At 43.6% G+C, this 18456-nt stretch overlaps 1 pseudogene; it reads right to left on the bottom strand.

Annotated features, from left to right (window-relative positions):
• Nucleotides 1-349: 349 nt before the first annotated feature.
• On the bottom strand, nucleotides 350-18192 carry LOC739715 (zinc finger protein 532-like; annotated as a pseudogene).
• Nucleotides 18193-18456: the final 264 nt, after the last annotated feature.

Genomic DNA, 18456 nt, shown 5'->3' with positions numbered 1-18456 from the left:
TGAATTCAGGAGCTGCCCCTGTTACTAAGAACTCTGTTTTAAAGAAACAATACAAAAAGAAAAATTCTGACCCAAAACAACTCAAATCGTTTTCCACTAAATATTGATACAAATGTGTAACAAACAGTATAAAAAGTTATTCATTTAAATATATACAAACTCTTTTAAACTCAAATACTGTTTTACTACTTATCGAGGATATATACAATGAGGTGAAGGAAGGTACGTTGAAAGAGAACATATTGCAACAGCCTAGACAGTACTGTTTATTATACTGCAAACTTTTTGTAACAAAAATATCTTTTTTATTCCAATGTGGACAGGGATTTTCCTCATGTACCTTCTCTGGCTATTTCTTGGCTGAGCTCATCCTTTTGGATTTGATGAAGGCCATGCCATGTATCCGCATGTGAGTATTTAAGGCAGCTTCAGTTTCAAAAGTTTTCACGCACACTTTGCACTTTCTGTCTGACACGGTGCCATTGGGGGATTCATCCTCGTGGCTGGGTTTGTTCTCCTGTTGGTTATCTTCCCCAGCCCCATTTTGCTTGGACACTGGCTGAGGTTCCTTTAACTTGTGTACAATGAAGAGGTGCCTGGACAGAGAGACGTGAGACGTGTACCAGAGGCCACACTCCTGGCACTGGTAGGAAGAACTATCAGATTTGTGCTGAGGGATGTGTTCGTGGAACTGAAGCAGGTTTTCGGTGGTGAAGCCACACATGGCACACTTGAGAACCTTAAAAACATTGATTTTCAGCTTTTTCAGTGGTTGAGTGATTGCTCCTCAGGAAGGCCTGAGCTCCAGAACTGGTTCTTCCAACTTCCACTTGGGACTGGGGAACTTGGTGTCTTCTTTTATTTCTGTTTCCTCCTCACTGGTGGCATCTGTCATTTCTTTCAGGTCAGGGTCCTTGATGCTGTGCATCAGCTGGATGTGCTTCTCTAGCATCAATCGTTTGGTAAAGGTACGTCTGGAGTCTGGGCAGTGCGAGCAGGCATACACTTTCCTGATGCCTTTGTGCTTGATCCGGTTGTGCTGGCACAGGCTGTGGGATGAGCTTGTCACACTGGCGGCAGGGATGTTTCTTCATTTGCTTCCCTTGCTCCTTCCTCACGTGGGATATGTACACATCTCTCTGAATGAACAGGCGGTCACACTCCCAACACGTCCACCCAGGACTGGCCACTTTCTTGGTTTCCACTGATTTTTTCACAGGAGATGGAGATTTCTTTTCCAATTTCTCTTTCCCATTCAGGGACTTGGTGTCCTCTTTGTTCTGATTTGCTGAATTTTGAGTTGCTGGCTTAATGCTCAAAGGCAAGTTTATACCCAAGTTCGGAGGCCCTTCAATACTTTTCAATGTTCCATGCGTAGACTTGATATGGTCCATCATAAGTTGCTTCTGTGCATATAAAGGATAACAGTCTGGACACTTGAAAACAGACAACTTCTGGTTTTCAATGTGTTGGTCAAAGTGGCGATACAGCAAGGTTTGCAGGGTGAACACAGTGTCGCACATGGAACACTTATATATTATTTCTGGTTCTCCTATCTTGATGCCAGGATGCTGTGTGTAGGTGTGGGAATGTGTGCTTGGGGCGGACTTACATGCCATTGGACAAATAGGACACTTGTAGAAGACTTCACAGTGAGAACCTTGAATGTGAGACTGCAGGGCAGCCACATCAGAATATACAACATTGCAATGCACACATCGAAAACCACCTCTCCTCATGTAGTGCAGACAGTTCTTGGTGACGTGGGTCTGGAAGTGCACTGACCTGCAGATGGCCCCGCACTCAGGGCAGGTGTAGAGAGATTTGTGCTGATGGATTCTCTGGTGTGATGCGTAACTGCACTGGTTAGGAAGCAGCATCTGGCAGATAGTGCAAGTCTTTTGTCCACTCGTATCTGCAGCCTGCTGGAAATGTGTAGCCATTGATGTCTCATACTGAAGACTTCATTACACTCCAAACATTTTAGACTATGTCTACACACTTTGGAGGGGTCTTCATCTAGGGGCATGGCTGGGGTGATGGGAATGCTTAAAGGAGCCGATATGACTGTCCCAGTTATGCCAGACTGAATTTTTGTGACAGTGTGTGTGCCGGCTCCCACAGGGCTCTGAAGAGTGGAAGTTGAAGTGGAAGTATTGCTTGATGGAGAAACTATCATTTGACCTGCTGGGACTGGCTTTAAAATTAAGTGGGAGCATTGTATTACCACCCCTTTCTCCTTATGCCCACGGGCATGGGAAAGGAGGCTGCATTTGTTGTAAAAAATGAGGTTCTTTGTACCATGGTTGCATGTTACTTCGATGCGCATGCTCTGTCTGTCGTAGTGCTGGGTCAGACTCTTTTCAACTGCAAAGGAGTCCCCACACTCCAAGCACTTGTACCCACGCGTTGGTAACGTGATCCCTGCATTGGTGGGAGGACTCAGGTTTGGAATGTAAACAGGGACTGGATTGACACTGCTCAGCACCTTGTTGAAAGCTTCCACCACAGAACTCTGCAAGGACGACACCACCTGGACTCGAGACAACTTTTTGGGGGGTTGCGAGGCTGCTGCATTGATTATTGCCTGCTTTATTTGTTGCTGAGCTTTGGTTAGCACTTGGTGGAGTTCAGAGGTGGCCTGGGCACCCTGAGGCAAAAGGTTAATGTTGGCAAGGTGCACAGTCTTTGGCACGAGTTTGGCGTTGGCCCGGCTGGGTGCCGGCACCACGACAGTTTGCTGCTGGATGGCGTTGGCGGCTTTAATGATGGCGCTGCTGGCGCTCTGGACAGAGGCAGCAGATATGACTGTGGCTTTCACTGTGGTGTTGTTAGCGAGCTTCAAATTAATGACTCGGGATCCTGCCGTCTTCACTTTCCTTCACAGCAGACACTGGGAGGAAAGCAGTAGCCACAGGCTTGATTGTGACCTGTTTAGGGGTGAGCTCTGCAGGTGAAACTGCATTGGTCATGACCGTGGACTGGAGAGGCGCCCTGAGGAGAGAGGAAAGGATGGCAGCTGATGCTGGAGATGACAGAAGGAATGTCACAGAGGCCATCACAGACGCCGTCTGCTCAGAAGATTTCTTCCCAGAGTCAAGATCCACTTCTGGCAATACCCTGGTCACTGTTCTCTTGATTTCCCCAGAAGACATCTTAATGGTTTTTATGCGGACTTTGAAGATTGCTGGTGCGGACCCTGCAGGAGAGGACGGGGAACTCTTGCTGCTGTTCTCACTTGAGATGCTTCTGGGATTATCCGGTTGCTTTAGGGATGGTCTTTTTGGTCCCGTTTATGAGATTCTGGGATTCAGGAGACTTGTTGGTGGCTCTCGGACTGTCGTTTACTTCTTCTTCTTCTTTTTTTTTTTTGAGACAGAGTCTTGCTCTGTCACCCAGGCTGGAGTGCAGTAGCGTGATCTCGGCTCACTGCAACCTCCGCCTCCCAGGTTCAAGCGATTCTCCTGCCCCAGCCTCCCAAATAGCTGGGATTACAGGCGCGCACCTCCATGCCCAACTAATTTTTGCATTTTTAGTAGAGACAGGGTTTCACCATGTTGGTCAGGCTGGTCTCGAACTTCTGACCTCATGATCCGCCCGCCTTGGCCTCCCAAAGTGCTGGGATTACAAGCGTGAGCCACCGCGCCTGGCTGTCATTTACTTCTTTTGGTAATGGGGAGGATTCCCTCGAATTGGCCACTGGTTCTTTGCAGGAGTCTGAAGCCGCCTTTTTAGCGCTGAGAGCCATGATGGCAGAGCTGCAGGATGAGAGCTTGGAGGATGACTTTGTCTTTGATGGCGCAGTGCCGGGGAGGCAGGTGTCATTCTTCTCGGAGCTCAGCTTCCCATCCAGGACTCTGTTTTCCAGCACGTTGTCAGAGTTTTCCTTCAATTTATCCTCTGCTTTTCTGACTTTAAAAGGTTCATAAACACTCAGGTTTATAGAATTGGCTTCTGCTTCTCTCTTAACAACTTTGTTTTTCTCCATATTGCCTGATGGAGAGAGTCCAGTTTTACTGGAGTTTTCCCCTCCAAATGCCTTCAGCTTGTCATAGTCCTGCTGGGGAGCCGACCCTGTCAACACGTTCGACCTGAAGCTTGATTGCACGTCCTCCTTGTCAGGGGGTCATCCACCTTGATCTTCTCGTCGTCACCACACTCTTCAGCACTAGAGATCGGACTAAACTGGCTGAACGTCGAGTCTTTCGAAGTCACCTCAGAGGCAGGCACATCTCCTTTCAAGGACTTCGCTCCATCTTTACTGTAACTGTCAAGGGAGGACGCTGTGAGAAACTCATTATGTAGGCCATTGCCAGCGGGGTTGTAGCCGTCTTTCTACCTGCCCTCTGTCGCCCAGGCTGGAGTGCAGTGGTGCAATCTTGGTTCACTGCAACCTCCACCTCCTGGTTTCAAGTGATGCTCCCACCTCAGCCTTCCAAGTAGCTGGGACTATAGGCATCTGCCCACATCCAGCTAATTTTTGTATTTTTTATAGAGATGGGGTTTCACTATGTTACCCAGGCTGGTCTTGAACTTCTGGGCTCAAGTGATCCTCCCACCTTGGCCTCCCAAAGTGCTGGGATTACAGGTGAGCCACCGCGCCTGATAAGAGTTTTTTTTGGTTTTTTTTTTTTTAATGTTATAAACACCTATTTCTGTTAAGTTTTTTCACATCTCTCAAGATTATGATTTTTCTCTTTTATCCTATTAATGTCACGAATTACACAAATTTTTCAAATATTAGACCAACTCTGCATTCTGGGATAAGCGCCGCCTCCCTCCAAGTCACATGTATTATCCTTTTTCTATATTACTATGTTTGATTTGCTAATATTTTGTTAAGGATTTATATTAATAAGAAATACTATTAGCCTGTAGTTTTCTTGTAATGACTTTGTTTTTCTTATCAGGTTAATACTGGCATCATAAAATGATACAGGAAATATTCTCTCCATCTGTTTTTTGAAAGTGTTAGTGTGATATTGGTGTTATTTTCTCCTTAAATATTTTATAAACTTCACCAGTGAAGTGATCTGTGTTGGTATTTTCTTTGTGAAAAAAACATTTTAAAACTACAATTTCTATTTCTTTCGTAGATATAGTATAACTTAGATTATCTCTTCTGTCATTTTTGTAATTTGCTTCTTTGAAAAAATGGATAATTTCATTATATCCATAAACATATTTGCATATGTTTGTTTATATTATTCCTTTCTATCATTTTAATGTTCATAGGACTTGTAGTTATGTCTCCTTTTAAACTTCTGATATTGGTAATTTTTGTTTTTTCTTGAGCAGTCTAAAGGTTTATCAATTTTATTATACTTTTAAAAGATACAGCTTTTGCTTTAATTGGGTTATCTCTGCTGTTATCCATTTTCTATTTCATTATTCTTATTCTCACCTTGATTTTATTCTTTTCTTCTATTTATTTTCAGTTTAATCTATCTTTCTAGTCTTTAATGTGGAAGCTTAGATGATTGCTTTTAGACCTTCCTTCTAAGTACCACTTACCTGTTCTACAAATGTCTTTTTGTTCTCCTTTTGCAGTCCTAATTGTTCTATTTGTCCCTGGAGGGCACTGGGCGTTTCAAGTGTCCTGCAACTGAAGCTACCTGCATTAGACTCTTCATCAGATTTTAAGAAGGGTTTGTCACCAGAAAATTTCAGACTATTTGATACCAATTAAGTATAGATTTTTAGGTAATTTCTTACAGAATCTATCAATTGTACACTTCTACATAATAAGGCCTAGAGCAGTTGACTGAACATTGTGGGGAAAGAAGATGTGTGTTTCATCTTTTTAATTCTCTTTCTCTCCCACTTCAGGAGAATCGTTGCTGCATAAGGCCTCTCAGGTCAGTGCCGTTTCCCTCCTATTTTTCTTTATGTGAAATAGCATAAATTCTGGCTGTGCCCAAGTTTGTTGGTGAACAGAAAGTCAAACTCTCACTTCAGACTCAGTAAGTTTGTTAGAAAAACTGATTTCTGGATTTGGTTCTAGTCTAGCACAGATTAAGAAGTAGAAATATGTTGAAATGAGGATAAAGAGCATTTTAAATGAAAACAGAGATCCAGTATGATGAAATAGGGGTAAATTCTTTTTTGCTTCATTTTCCTCCAATTTCATTTTAAAACAGGTGATTTTTTTAAAAGAAGATGTTTTTGTTCCAGTGGGCATTTGATGCATTAGCCTTCCTGGGCCTTCCCAGCAGGGATATAGACCTAGCTAAATGACCTGGTGGTATTTTCTCTGAGTCAAGTTAGCATTAAATATGGTCCCTGGATATGGAAAGGGATGGATAATCTAATAGTCTACAGATGTCAGAAACTTTATTCTCACCTTTTCTCTTCATATTTTAAATGTATAAGTCTTTTTGAAAAACATTTAGACTGCCACCTCCAATTAGGATATAGAAAGTTTCAAGAGATCATTGCTCTCACTGAAATACTGTGAGTAAGCTGGATAAGCTACAGAAGCATAGTTGTTAAAAACCCAAGCTGAGGATAAAGAAGTGGAAATAAACTAAATTCCAGAGTGCAAAGAGCCCTTGCTAGGAAAGTGAGACCCAAGGCTGCTTTCCTCATAGGGGTATGGTGGATGGAAGATTGAACCCACTATAGATGGGAATTTTTGCAGATGCAAGGAGAAACTAGCTGAACTTTTAACAAATTTGCATGAGCTGGCAAAATGTATTAAAATCCCCCAAAGTCCCAAATACAAAATGACATCTATATGCCAGTTCTCATCTACAGGGTCTTCACCAACTTCATAGCCCTGTCCTGGTAAAGGCTAAGGACAGGAAATGAGGGTAAAGAGATTTCTCTAGGACCATTCACCCATCAACTCTTCCTAAGTCTTCACTGAGAACCTGGCAGCAGGAGGTACAGGGAAAGGAGAATTAAGAGAGACTTGCTCAGGGCACACCTGCCCACTAATTCTTTCTAAATGTGCACATAACTAAATAGAGAAGACATGTTTATAAAAAGCAGGAAGGGCTGGGTGCGGTGGTTCATGCCTGTAATCCCAGCACTTTGGGAGGCTGAGGTGGGTGGATCACCTGAGGTCAGGAGTTTGAGACCAGCCTGGCCAATATGGCGAAAGCCCATCTCTACTAAAAATACAAAAATTAGCCAGCCATGGTGGTGCACACCTGTAATCCCAGCTACTTGGGAGGCTGAGGCATGAGAATTGCTTGAACCTGGGAGGTGGAGGTTGCAGTGAGCAGAGATTGTGCCACTGCACTCCAGCCTGGGCAGCAGAGTGAGACTCTGTCTAAAAAAAAAAAAAGCAGGAAGATGTAATGAATAATCAAGAGAAAGAAAAACAACAACAACAACAACAAAAAAAAAAACAGAATGAGGAATGACCCAGATGTTGAAATCAGCCGACAAAAACTTTAAAATAAGTATTACAACTCTGTTAAAATATTCACTGGAAAAGCCAAGCAAAATGTGTGAATAGATTGTAAATTTCGGCAGGAAATCTGAAACTCTACAAAAGAATAAAATGGGAATTCCAGTACTGAAATGAAAAATTCATTTGAAGGACTTATCAGCAGACTGAATAGAGCACAAGGGAAGATCCATAAACTTGAAGATAGGTTAATTAAATTAATCCAAACCGATGCATAAAGAGAAAAATTAAAACTCAAGCAGAATAAATACAAAGAAAACCATACCAAAGCACATCATGGTCAAATTGCTGAAAACCAATACTAAAGAGAATATCTTAAGTGCTATCAGAGAAAAGGGGCAAATACATTTAAGAAGGTAACAAGAAGAAAGAATGATGGCTGAATTCTTATTAAAAATGCAGAAGACAATGTAATGGCTTCTTTAAAATGCTGAAAGAATTTAACAAAGCATTCAAAATACATACTTCAAAAATAAAGGCAAAATAAAGACATTTGTAGACAGGAAAAAGCTGAGGAAATTAGTCCAGTAAGTAGACTTGCACTACATAAGTCTGCAAACTATAAACATTTTAGGTTAAAAGGAAATGACACCTGATGATATGGTTTGCATCTATGTCCCCATCCAAATCTCATGTTATATTGTAATCCCTATTCTTGGAGGTGGGGCCACCCGGTGGGAGGCGACTGGGGGCTGATTCATCATAAATAGTTTAGCACCATTTCCTTGGTGCTGTTCTTGTGATTATGAGTGAGTTCTCGTGTGATCTGGTTGTTTGGAAGTGTGTAGCAATTCCTCCTTTTTTTCTCTCTCTTTCTCCTGCTCCCTTCTTATAAGATAGCCTGATCCCACTTTGCCTTCCACCACAAGTATAAGCTCCCTAGGCCTCCCCAGAAACAGAAGCTGTCATGCTTCCTGTACAGCCTGCAGAACCATGAACCAATTAAACCTCTTTTCTTACAAATTACTCAGTCTCAGGTATGTCTTTATAGCAATGGAAGAATGGCCTGATACACCTGATAAATCCTGGATGTGTAGGAAAGAAGAGCGTTGGAAAGGGTAAATATGTAGAAATGTGTGTGTGTGTATTTGTGTAGATGCATGTGGATGCTCACATACATCAAGACACTATTATTATTTTATTTGCTTAATATTTATGTCTATATATTATATAAATATGTATATATTATGCATGTGTTTAATACATATTAATATGTAATTAATATATTAATATGTATGTATTTATTAAGCAAATAATAATGTCTTGATGGATGTGAGTATGTACATGCAGGCACATACATACATATATATACACATATACATACATATATATACTCATATGTAAGTAATATATATGTATACACACACACACACATATCACTTTCTTGGCTCCATATTGAAGAATGAATACTGGTATACTGGTGGTGAACTCCCTCAGATTTTATCTGTTGAATATGTCTTTAGTTTGTATTTATTGTTGGTGAGTTTTTTTCCTGGGTAAAGGAAATTGTAAATTTGTATGTTAACAGGTGTATTAGGCCATTCTGGCACTGCTATGAAGAAATACCTGAGACTGAGTAATTTATAAGGAAAGAAGTGCAGTTGGCTCACTGTTCTGCAGTCTGTATAGGAAGCATAGAGGCATATGCTTCTGGGGAGGCCTCAGGAAGCTTTTACTCATGGTAGAAGGCGAAGCAGCAGCAGGCACTTCATATGGTGAAAGCAGGAAGCAGGAGCAGGAGATGGAGAGTGAGCAGGGGTGCCACACATTTTTTTTTTTTTTAGACAGTTTCACTCTTTTTGCCCAGGCTGGAGTGCAATGGTGTGATCTCAGCTCACTGCAACCTCTGCCTCCCGGGTTCAAGCGATTCTCCTGCCTCAGCCTCCTGAGTAGCTGGGATCAGAGGTGTGCACCACCATGCCTGGCTAATTTTGTATTTTTAGTAGAGATAGGGTTTCACCATGTTGGCCAGGCTGGTCTCAAACTCCTGACCTCAGGTGATCTGCCCACCTTGGTCTCTCAAAATGTTGGGATTACAGGCATGAGCCACTGCGCCCGGCCAAGTGCCACACACTTTTAAATGACCAGATTTCATGAGAACTCACTATCACAAAGACAGGACCAAGCCATGAGGGAAACACCCCCATGATCCAAGCATCTTCCACCAGGCCCCACCTCCAGCACTGGGGATCATAATCCAACATGATTTGGGAAAGGACAAATATCCAAACTATATCATTCCACCCCTGGCCCCTCCTAAACTCATGTCCTTTACACATTGCAAAATATAGTCATGCCTTCCCAACAGTCCCCCAAAGTCTTAACTCATTCCAGCATTAACTCAAAAGTCCAAAGTCTCATTTGAAACAAAGCAAATCCCTTCCACCTATGATCCTCTAAAATAAAAAACAAGTTACCTCCAAGGTACAATGGGAGTATAAGCATTGGATAAACATTCCCATTCCAAAGGGAGAAACTGGCCAAAAGGAAAGGGCTACAGGCTCCATGCATGTTTGAAACCCAGCAGGGCAGTCATTCAATCTTAAAGCTCCAAAAATAAACTTTTTTGACTCTATGTCCTGTAACAAGGGGACACTGGTGCAAGGGGTGGGCTCCCTAGGCCTCGGGCAGCTCCACCTCTGTGGCTTTGCAGGGTACATCCCCTGTGGCTGCTCTCAGTTTAGTGCTTGTGGCTTTTGCAGGTGCAGGGTACAAGCTGCCAGTGGATCTGCCATTCTGGGGTCTGGAGAAAGGTGGTCTCCTTTTCACAGCTCCACTAGGCAGTGGCCCAGTGGGGGGGACTCCGTGTGGGGGCTCCAACCTCACATTTCCCCTTGGTACTTTCCTAGTAGAGGTTTTCTATAAGGACTCTGTCCCTGAATCAGGTTTTTGCATGGGCACCTGGGCATTCTCATACAGCCTCTAAAATCTAGGCAGAGGCTGCCTAGCATTCTTCACTCTTGCATTCTGCACATCTACAGGTTTAACATCACATGAAAGCCACCAAGGCTTATGGCTTGCATTCCCCAAAGTGGCAGCCTGAGCTGTACCTGGGCCCTTTTGAGCCAGTTGGAGCTGGAGCAGCTGGGATGTGGGGAGCAGTGTCCTGAAGCTGTGCAGGGCCACTGGGCCCTGGGCCTGGCCCATGAAACCATTCTTTCCTTCTAAGCCTCTGGACCTGGGAAGGGAGGGACAGGCATGAAGGTTGTCTTCAAAATGTCATGGCCTTTTCCTCATGTCTTAGATAAAGGTACTTGGCTCCATTTAGTTACACAAATATCTTGTACAAGTGGTTATTCCACAGCCTGCTTGAATTCCTCTCCCAAAAAAGCTTTTTCTTTCTTTGTCACATGGTCCAGCTGCAAATTTTCCAAACATTTAAGTTCTGCTTCCTGTTCATATATAAATTTCAACTTTATTTCTTTGCTCCTGCATCTGAATGTGGACTGTTAGAAGCAGTCAGGTACATCTTGAACACTTTGCTGCTTAGAAATTTCTTCTGCCAGATACTGTCAATAATCACTTCAAATTTCCACAGACCTCTAGGGCAAGAGCAGAAGGCAGTCAAGATCTTTGCTAAAGTATAACAAGGGTGACCTTTGCTCCAGTTCCCAATAAGTTTCTGATTTCCATCTGAGACCTCATCAGCCTGGACTTCACTGTCCATATCACTATCAGCATTTTGGTCACAACTATTTAACCAGTCTCTAAGAAGTTCCAAATTTCCCCTCATCTTCCTGTCTTCTTTTGAGCTCTCCAAACTCTTCAAACCTCTGCTCATTACCCAGTTGCAAAGCTGCTTTCACATTTCCAGGTATCTTTATAGCAATGCCCCATGCTAGGTACCAATTTTCTATATTAGGCTGTTTTTGCATTTATAAAGAAATACTTGAGACTAGGTATTTATATGAAAGGAGGTTTAATTGGCTTACAATTCTTCAGGCTGTACAGGAAGCATAGTACTGGCATCTGCTTCTCGGGAGGCCTCAGGGAGCTTTTACTGATGGTGGAAGGTGAAGCAGGAGCAGGCGCTTCACATAGTAAAAGCAGGAGCAAGAGAGAGAGAGTTGGGGGGAAGTGACACACAGTTTTAAATGACCAGATCTTGTGAGAACTCACTATCATGAAGACAACACCAAGCCACGAGGGAGCTGCCTCCATGACACAAACACCTCCCACCAGGCCCCATCTCCATCATTGGACATCACAATTCAATATGAGATCTGGGTGGGACAAATATCCAAACAATATAAGCAGTTATTTTCTGTTGGGAAAAGCTGAGTGTTGACAGAAGCTGAGGCAGGGTTTGCATGTCTGACATAATATAAAAAAGTCTTGGAATATGTCCGGGGTCCAGGGTCTAAAGCCCCTTGTGGCCTTTGGAACACCAAGCTCTGTGCTAAAGGGTAGAAGGCTACCCTGATGCACCATAACTTAAACCCAGGGCATAAAATCCCTCATGGCTTGGATAGAATCCAGGGCTCGAGGCTCTGGAATGTGTCTAGACTTGCTGGCTTCTTGCTCCTTGCTCTCCCAGGATCGATTGTATCTTGAGTTAAAAGAATCTGCTCTCCATTATCTCAAGTAGCAGAGCAAATGCTAAACCATCACAGCTGTAAATCATGTGCTTAATGCAACATGCCCTTTTGACCTCCACATTCTCATCACCTGTTTCTTTGTTGGATTACCAATAAATAGCATGGGCTCCTAGAGCTCAGGGCCTTCGCGGCCTTCATACACTAGTGATGTCCCCCTGGTCCCAGGTTTTTCCTCTCAAACTGTCTTTTTCTCAATCCTTTGACTCCGCCAGACTTTGTACCCCCACAACTTGGTGTTGGGTCTGATCACCCCAACAATTTTCTTTCAGTGCATTGAGATGGTCATTCTACTGTCTTCTAGCTTCCATTGTTTCTTTTGAGAATTTAGCTGTTACTCTAACTGCTGCCTCTGTAAAGACATCTTTTAAGGTTTCTCTTTGTCTTTGGTTTTTTGCAGTTTCACTATAATGTATCTACATGTTGATTTATTTTTAAAATTTTCTGCCTTGAGATTTATTTGGCTTCTTAAACACGTGGTTTTGTGTCTTTAATTAGTGGGTTTTTTTTTTTTTTTCTGAGACGGAGTCTTGCAGTGTTGCCCAGGCTGGAGTGCAGTGGTATGATCTCGGCCCACTGCAACCTCCACCTCCCAGGTTCTAGCAATTCTCCTGCCTCAGCCTCCCAAGTAGCTGGGGTTACAGGCATGCGCCACCATGCCCAGCTCATTTTTGTATTTTTAGTAGAGACAGGGTTTCACCATATTGGCCAGGCTGGTCTCGATTCCTGATCTCATGATCCACCTGCCTCAACCTCCCAAAGTGCTGGAATTACAGGCCTGAGCCACTGTGCTTGGCCTTTTATTAGTTTTGGACACTCTTTAGTAATGATTTATTCACATTTGCCTCTGTTCCCATTATTTTTTTCTTTAGGGACACCAATAAAACATATGCGTTAAGACTGTCTCACCATATCCTCTGCATCTCGATCTGTCAAGAAGCAATTATTTTCATGTCTCTTCACAATTAGGGCTTTCTGAGCAAATGTTATTGATATCTGAGTTAAGGTTAGAGGGTGTTAGGACTAAAGCCATCTGCTCCCATTCAAAGGGCAATAAGATTTATCATCTTCTAACTCCCACCCACCCCACCTCAGGCCAAATGCTTGCATTCTGTAGTAGAGACCTTCCCATTTTTCTTTCTGAGACTATTAATTTACACTTCAAAGGGGAATAAAGCCTGGAACCATGGAGCCAGTTGCTTCCATTCTGAAGGATTGTAAATGACTGGAGAGCAAAGGTGCTTCTCTCTCTGAAAGAGGATTGTAGCTGGGAATGGTGTAGTCTATATGAATTACGTTCCTAATTTAAACTGTTAGATTCATAATTTCAGAATTTCTCTCCTTCAAAAAGTCCTCTGCATAGGCAGCCTCATTGAACTAAGCACTTTAAATAGGTGGATTTTACTGTATGTAAACCATACCTCAATAAAGCTGTTAAAAAGATAAAATCAGGCAGAAAAAAAGTTATTGAATTTTTAATTTTAATAGTATTGTATTTTTCAATTCTAAAAAATCTATTTGGTTTTGTGAAAGGAAAATAAATCTTGGGGCCCCCAAATTGCTAAGTTAAAGGCAAAAGTGAAGCTGAGAACTGCTTAGAGTCAACCTGCCTCCCATTCTACCCAAAGTCACCCCTCTGCTCACTGAGATAAATGTATATCTGATTGCCTCCTTTGGAGAGACTAATCAGGAACTCAGAAGAGTGCAACCATTTGTCTCTTATTTACCTATGACCTGGAAACCTTGCCCTGCTTCGAGTCTTCCCATCTTTGCTTCAAGTTGTCCCACCTTTCCAGAGCAAACCTGTGTTCATCTTGCATTATGTTGATTGATGTCTCATGTCTCCCTAGAATGTATAAAACCAAACTGGGCTCTGACCACCTTGGGCACATGTTGTCAGGACCTCCTGAGGGTGTATCACAGGCACATGTCCTCAATCTTGGCAAAATATACTTTCTAAATTAATTGAGACCATCTCAGATGTTCAGGGTTCACAGTTTCCTTACATATCTGTTATGTCACTTTTTATGATTTCCAGTTTTCTGCCAAAATGGTTTAAATAAACTTTTATCTCCTTGAACATAGCAGACCTATTTATTTTATGGTATCTGCTGATGATTCCATTATTTGCAGTTCCTGTGGGTGTGTCTGTTTGCTGTTTCTGTTTATTCTCATCCATAGCATTTTTTTATCTTTTTTTTTTTTTTTTTGAGACGGAGTTTCGCTCTGTCGCCCAGGCTGGAGTGCAGTGGCACGATCTCAAGTGATTCTCCTGCCTCAGCTTTCTGAGTAGCTGGAATTATAGGGGCCCCCCACCACGCCCGGCTAATTTTTGTATTTTTAGTAGAGATGGGGTTTTGCCATGTTAGTCAGGCTGGTCTCAAACTCCTGACCTCGTGATCCGTCCGCCTCAGCCTCCCAAAGTGCTGGGATTACAGGCGTGAGCCACGGCACCTGGCCTCATCCATAGCATTTTATCTTCACATGTACTTGGTTATCCTTGACTCTGTGTTAGACATTGTGCTTGGAAAACATAATTTAAGGCCTATACTGTGCCCTTGTCTTCTAAAAGTAGGTTCTTTATTCGTTTTGCCAGGTGACTGGGAGCACTACCAACACAGGATTACCTTAATTCAAGTTCAGGCCTTGTTGTTTTCTCCAGCACTCAGATTTTTGAAGCACATTTTCATCTATGCGAGGACTGGTTTGTTTCTTGTTATTCTTACTCCAAGTGTGCAGCATTCTGGGGTCACATCCCAAAGCCAGATCATATATTGGGTCTGACACGTGGTGGGCCCTGGATGCCAACTTTTTTCCCATAGTATCTTGAGGCCACCAAAGCCCAGAAGCGCAGCTAAACTTGGAACAACAGAAGCCCAATTGTTTTACTAACCTCTCTAGATTCTGGGCCTCTTTTGGAACTTGGCCAGATAATTTTTCACTATCTTGCAAGCTCTGTGATGCTTGTAAGGCCAAGGAGGGAGGATCACTTGAGCCTAGGAGTTCAAGACCAGCCTTGGCAACATGGGGAAACCCTGTCTCCACTAAAAATACAAAAAATTAGCCAGGCGTGCTGGTGCGTGCCTGTAATCCCAGCTACTCGGGAGACTGAGGCAGGAGAATCGCTTGAACCTGGGAGGTGGAGGTTGTAGTAAGCAGAGATTGCACCGCTGCACTTCACCCTGGGCAACAGAGCGAGACTCCGTCTCAAAAAAAAAAGGAAGTGAAGTCTCAGAGCCTCCGCTTGGGACCCCATTGTAGCTTGGACAGGGACCAGAACCAGCAAGAACATCGCATCAACAGACCACCAGCGCCAATTGCAGGCTACACCTTCCATAGCGACACCGCGTGGCAGCATCCAGCAATGGCAGCATAGGGCTGGAGTTGTTCTTTGTCCATCTGGTGCCAGGGAGCAGGACTGAAGAAGCAGGATTCTTGGACAATACAGGGGAGGAGGGAGGGCCCAGAAAGGAGGCGTTGGACTTCCTGTGCATCAGGGTAGGCGAGTGCTGAGGCAATTATGAGAGAAGGCGAGCTCACATCTTTGCTCTGCCACAGCCTGGGGAGTTGGCAAGTTACTGCATCTTTCTGCCTCCGTTTCTTTATTTGCAGAATGGTGACAATAATAGAACCTATCTCCTAAGGTGGTTGTGAGGATCAAATGAATTAGTGCATGTTGAATAGTGCCTGGCACATATTAGGTGCCCAGTAAATGTTGGAGGTTGCTGTTGTTATCATTATTATTAGAAAAGATGAAAAGGGATGAGACAATATTGGCACCCAAGTTAGCTTATGCCATAAGATGCAGAGGTAGATATCATAATTCTCACTTTACAAATGATGAGACTGAGTTTCAGAAAATGCAAATAATTTGCTCAAAAGCAAACAGGACTGATAGCACCAAATGTTTTCCAGAAACTGAATTTATTGCCAGTAGAGATCATATCTGCATGGAAACTCTGATCTTCCGGTCTGACTTGTGTTTCCCAGAAGTTTGAACTTAACCTAAAAACCAGATCTCCACGATGCTTCAGTCAGGATCAAGTCAGATGCAAAATTTTATGGCAAATGAATGTGAAGTCCAAGTGAACCACACAGGGGAAAAAACCTTCATTTTTATTACCTCTGATTTCTTTTTATTTAATCCATTCTCTTTTTCCATCCTCAGTGCTTCTGCCTGAGTTTAACCTTCATCTCCTGCCTGGACTATGCGTCATCATCATCATCATCATCATCTTCTTCTTCTTATTATTATTATTTTGAGACGGAGTTTCACTCTTGTTGCCTAGGCTAGAGTGCAGTGGCGGGATCTGGGCTCACTGCAACCTCCGCCTCCCAGGTTCAAGTGATTGTCCCCCCTCAGCCTCCGGAGCAGCTGAGATTACAGGCACCTGCAACCATGCCCGGCTAGTTTTTTGTATTTTTAGTAGAGACGGGTTTCACCATGTTGGCCAGGCTGGTCTCAAACTCCTGACCTCAGGTGATCCATCTGCCTCGGCCTCCCACAGTGCTAGGATTACAGGCGTGAGTCACCATGCCTGGCCCCGTCATCTCCTACTTAGTTGTCTTTCTCCCAGCACTGCTGCCCTCTAGCCTGCCCTCCATGCATGTAGAAGGGTGGGGTGGTTTTCCTAACTAAAATATCCCCCTACCTAGATCCTTCCAGAGACCGCCCCCCCGCCAACTCCTGTAACACTGCACAGCCTCCTTAGCTGTGTTCAATCTGACCCCGTCTCCCTGCTGAACCTCTTTTTCTGCTGCTATCTCAAGAGCTGGGTTCTCTTTCTTTTTGTTCCTGAAGCATTTAGGCACAGTCCTACAATAGCACTCACCATGTTTTATTGCAACTATCGTTTGCACCGAATCTTCCCAGGAGACTGAATTCATTGCCAGTAGAGATCATATCTGCTCCCCTGGTGTCCCCTTAGTCACCAACATGGTGCAAACTAGAAAGTGTTGATGAATGGGGCAGATTATCCTTGGGGCTCATTTAGTATACAGAGGTGGCCACTCGAGTTTAGGATCAAATGCAGCTCTTCTTTATATTACGGGGAAGTAAAAAAAAGGGGGGGAAAAAGTAAATGGCCATTACACATTATATCAATGTGTCAATTCTATATATGCTAAGAAACCTCAAATAATGCAGTTTGGCTGTACATCAGAGATCTGTAATCAACAAGTGGAAGAAAAGATATTATCATGGCCAGAATTTATAGAGATACTTTCTTGTGATATCAGAGAACAGCACCTCAAATTGGAAAGCTTGGGCAGGTCCCAAATGGCAGGTTAGAAGACCAGAGTACTAGAGTAGTCTGTATATTTATGGGGGCACGCTGGGAGCATCAGCAGCAACTCCTTATTCTTCTGGCTGTTGGTGGTACAGCAGCGAAGTCAGGCATTCCTAACTGAGCTACTTGGATTCAATCCTAACCTGGCTGTGCTACTAGCTGTGTGACCTTGGATAAGTTCCTCAGCCTCTCTGTGACAAAGTTGACTCATATGTAAAATGGGGTAGTCATAGCACACCCAGTGTTATTATGAGGAGTTAATATTTACAAAGTGCTTGGCACAGTGTCTTAGTCCATTTCTGTTGCTATAAAGGAAAGCCCAAGGCCGGATAACTTATAAAGAAAAGAGGTTTATTGGGCTCACAGTTTGGCAGGCTGTGCAGGAAGAATGGCACCAGCATCTGCTCCTGGTGAGAGCTCCAGGCTGCTTCCACCCATGGTGGAAGGTGAAAGGGAGCCTATGGGTGCAGAGATCGCTGGTGAGAGGAAGAGAGAGAGGAGGGAGGAGGTGCCACACTCCTCTAAAAAAAAGCTCTTGCGAGAAGAGAGTGAGAACTCACTTATCCCTCCACCATCCCCCAGGGAGGGCATTAATCTATTCATGAGGGATCCACTCCCAAGATCCAAACACCTTCCATCAGGCCCCACCACCAGCCCTGGGGATCGAATTTCAACATGTGATTTGGAGCAAAAACATCCCAACTATAGCAAACTGTGTCTGGCAAGTAGTAAGCAGCACACACGTGTTAGCTCATGATGTCACCCATCCAGGAATCAGTCCTATTCTAATGAAGGCTAACCCACAACATCAAGGTGTCTGGGAGAGAAGGGTCTTGCTTCCTTCCACTCACTGTGATGCTCCACACTCATGCATGTCTAGTTCTTGTGTCATATCGAGTGTAGCTCTGGTTTTGAAAACACGTAGCCCTCATTTCCCTTCTTCTGGAGAGCTGTGGTCAACAGCTCGGTTAACGAGCCATCGTTCCTCTGAGAATAACTGAATCTGGACCATCTGATCAGTATATCACCTGAATGCATTTGGCTCCCCATGGCCTGTCTCCCTGAGAATTGGCTCCCTTGTCTCACCTCCTTGGCATTGCAAGTTTAAAAACAAAAGCTTTCTGGGCTTTGAGTTATGGCCGCCTGCTGTTTCTGT

The sequence above is a fragment of the Pan troglodytes genome, chromosome 8 (genome assembly GCF_028858775.2).
Source record: "Pan troglodytes isolate AG18354 chromosome 8, NHGRI_mPanTro3-v2.0_pri, whole genome shotgun sequence".
NCBI classification, from domain to species: domain Eukaryota; kingdom Metazoa; phylum Chordata; class Mammalia; order Primates; family Hominidae; genus Pan; species Pan troglodytes.
The sequence above is the reverse complement of the archived record's forward strand: the minus strand, read 5'-3'. Positions and strand labels throughout refer to the sequence as shown.